Raw genomic sequence first — 4005 nt, forward strand, 5'->3', positions numbered from 1 at the left:
CTCTCACACTTATTTCTGAAAGAGAAGCAACAACAAAAAAGCAAACAAACAAACAAGAAAAAAACAACAACAACAACATCATCAACAAAAAACAAAACAAAAACATCAAACAACAAACAAACAAAATACAAAATATTCACACGAGAATCAAATTCTGATGTCCTGTGTGCGACAACGGTCGAAGTCTCTCACCGCCACACCACAGATGTCAGTTTTCCCAGTCTTACTGAGTTGGTTATGTGGAACTGCAAGGAGGACAGGCCGCACTTCTCATCTGTATTGATTAAACCTACTTGCTTTTGTGTGTTCTATAAATAGAAATAATACTAATGAAAACTAACGTGATAGACAGGTATAAATCATGAAGCTGCAACATTCAACAACACAGTTGACGTCCACACTTGAACATCAACGATGAAGATGACTTCCTCCTTATTTGGGCTCGTCAGCATGAACGTACGTAGCTTCCGTTGTTGGCATTAGAACTTTATGATGTATTCCTGAATACCAGGGTTTGTTTGGGATGTTTTTCTTTGGCTTTTTAAGTAAAGGCGTTTGCAACAGGTCATAAAATGAGTATGCGGGACACATTCAACATTAATTTCAGTTTGGTAGAAATTATAATTTTGCGCCAGTGGAGGCCGAGGCCTACTCTTTTCGATTTTAAGACCACCAAGGGACTTGCACACGGTGCCTCAAAGATTTTTTTGCCCTTATCCGAGAATGCTAGGTGTAGATCGTACCTACCAGAAGATCAGTGGCGTGGCTGAAAGGAAGGTGTAGGAAGGAGCCAAGGTGTAGCAGTGAAAAGGCTGCGAAGAAAGAGTCAGGGGCCTAGTGGAGAGGACACAGGGGAAAGGGGGGGTGGGTGGCGAGCGAGCAGAAAATGGAGATAGAAAATGGAGATAAAGCAGACGACAGAGCATGGTTAGAGAGCAGCAGGGAAGGATGTGAAAGAAAAGATACCAGCCAGTTGATGATTTGTATATTTACTTAGTTAGCACTGCATAGACGAGGTAGAATGTGACGCAACTGTTTTATCTGTATTCTTTTCTGGATCCTTTTCTTTACTGTTGGTGTGGCATCAGTGGTCTTAAAAATACAGTTTTGTTGTTGAACGATCGTGGGTTGAAAATTCCATTGGGGCCCGACGTTGTGGCATCGGTAAAGACACTTTAAACAAATTATATTTTTCACTTGTCTTCAACCTAGAATAACAACTTTATTATAACATTTCCTCTTGTAAAACAAAGTATTTTAAATTGTGATGATTCCATAACTGCAAGCAAGTGCCTGCCAGTCAGAGCGATATTGCCAGCTAGTGGGTGATCTAGTAATTTTGGGGAGTGGTGGGGTCACCTAAGCATTGATAGGCGTTATCTAATGCTCCGTTTAGAAAAATACTAATAAGGTTGTTGGTAGGTCAAATTAATTTTAACATAAGTGGGCGCTGATTATAAAATGATTTACAAGCACTGGTGTGACCTTTTAACCGTGAGAAAACGACGAGAGGCATAATTAATTATGCACCGATTCAACACTTTTGAAAAAACACCAGGAAAATGACAACATTCTTCAGTTTTTCATGCAAACAACCCAGTGATTAAAAAGAAATAATAAATAAGTAAATAAAGAATGTATTCTGTTGGTTTTGGTTTCGCTAATCTGTGATTTTGGTTGATATGGCAAGGTAGAGGGGTTGAGAGGGTGAGAACCTGTGGTTAAGAAACAAGGCGCTTCACCATCGCGTGCGAAAGATGTGAGTTCGATTCATGAGCAGCAAGAACTTTTATCAAGCATCTCGGTCCTTCTGCTGCAAGGAGTATCACTTTTTGTCCTAGATTAGGTCGAAACTCCTCTAATGAATTATTTAATTTGTGTCGATGAAAACACCTATATATTAAAATCGCTCTGCTTTATTTATCTATCTTTAGGTTTAATAATATAGACTTCAACATAAGTTAAGGACCACCTTGACAGACAGCCATAATTTTTTTAAAATCCGAAAAAAAAGACAGCAAGGAATGTTTCTAAATTGTATGCTCTGAAAGTGTTAATGGGTAACCAGGGCGTACTGAAAAGCTTTCTAGAGTGGCAAAACCGCCACGTGCCACACGGAAATCCTCCGGGATTTTAGCCAAATTTGCTGTTTTTTATGGACTTGTGTGCGACACGACAGACATTCCTCAGTTAAAATTTTTTGGTGCACGTGATAAACGGACGTATGGCCTCGAACTGTGCTCACTTTGGTGGCAATATAAGCCGCCGTTTGCGCAAAATCCAGTATCGCATCAACATGCCACAAAGACGAAAGCTGAGAGACTTTGATCATGCTAGAGCTATGGCAGGCTGCAGCATGGAGTTGGAGCCAGGGAAGTTGCTAGAAGGCTTGCAGTGTTACACTCTGTCATTGTTCATTTGAGGCAGCGCCATCAAGCCACTGGATCATTCCAAGAACGCCCACGTGCAGGTCGACTCAAGAAGACCACTCATAGAGAGTCAGAGTGTTTGCAAGTCGTCCTTAACTTAATTTTGAAGTCTGTATGTAATAGGGCAAGGTACAGTAATCTAGAACATAAGAAAACTAGCCCTAGAATGGGTTACTGGAATGAACAGAGGAGATTGTTTTCCTTCTTGAACAGGAATAGAGAGTTGATTTCACTTCATTATTTGTCACTTTAGATTTACCCCCCTCAGAAAAAAAGAAATAAAAAATAAAATACCAAAAAATACACACACACACATACACACACACACACACACACACACACACACACACACACACACACACACACACAGGGAGAGAGAGAGAGAGAGAGAGAGAGAGAGAGAGAGAGAGAGAGAGAGAGAGAGAGAGAGAAACGCGTGCGTACGCACACACAAACAGCAAAACTCCAAAACAAAGCAAAACAAAATCTTACAAAACAAAATACCAGTCTCATATTACTCACTACCAATATCTAAAGAGTTTCTCACTTTCACTCGTATTTTGATCGGCTATCACTTAACTGTTTACACTCAAAACAACAATCTACCAAGCTCTTGTCAATCCTTGTTATTTATAATCAAACTGCATTTTTTTTTTCAGTTTTAATCATTCATTTCTTCTAGATTCAGTGGTTATATCATTTTATAAAATACCTGAATAGAAGCGGAGTACAATACAGATTTCACATGGGGAAACATTTGATGAAAAAATTATAGTTTCGTACGAAAGAGGCTTAGGCTTCAGTTTAATATGCAAGTACTAAAAATTAACGGGCGTTTTGAAAATTTGGATAGCGATAGTCTCTTGTAATTAATTGCCGTACTCAATGTGCCCTATTCTCCGCCTGTTTATACAATATTAAAACACAGTTTATGTAATATGGAAAATTATTGGTTCTAGTGGTGGTTTTTTAAAGCCACATTTCGAGAAGTGCCGTTAAAAAAATTAAAGATGCAGAAGTAGGAATACCTTTTAAAAAAGAAAAAAGAAGATTAGAATAATATGTGCGGCAGCGTGGTGGAATCATGCTCTCGTCAAAATAATCAAAGTATACAAACTTGCATTTATCCGCAGTTTTGTTAATTTTTACCAAATTTTTGTGTTATTTTGCTCAACACCTTTCATGCCCATTAAAGAACTCATTTCTGTGTGGATTTTTCTGAAAAACGTTGATTAAACGCACAAAAATTGTAAATTTTCAGTTACCACGGACCCTTAACTTAAGAAAATAACTAATCTTTGGCGGCCATTTTATCACTAATTTTACCTCTGAAAACAGGTGGCCCCCACATTCTTCATTCACAAATATCTCGACTTGTATTAAAAATAAATGGATTTTTTTTCAACCAAATAAAGACAAGTGAACAAGCTTTAAGATGATACCAATAACTCTACATGCCCAAAAATTGACGAGAGCCTGATTCCACCACGCTGCCTCACATATACTACTTCAAAATTGAGAACATAGAAAGAAATCGAAAGATGTCCAGTACATTTTGTTTAACAATCGTTATCTT

Source organism: Aplysia californica, unplaced genomic scaffold (genome assembly GCF_000002075.1).
Source record: "Aplysia californica isolate F4 #8 unplaced genomic scaffold, AplCal3.0 scaffold00103, whole genome shotgun sequence".
NCBI classification, from domain to species: domain Eukaryota; kingdom Metazoa; phylum Mollusca; class Gastropoda; order Aplysiida; family Aplysiidae; genus Aplysia; species Aplysia californica.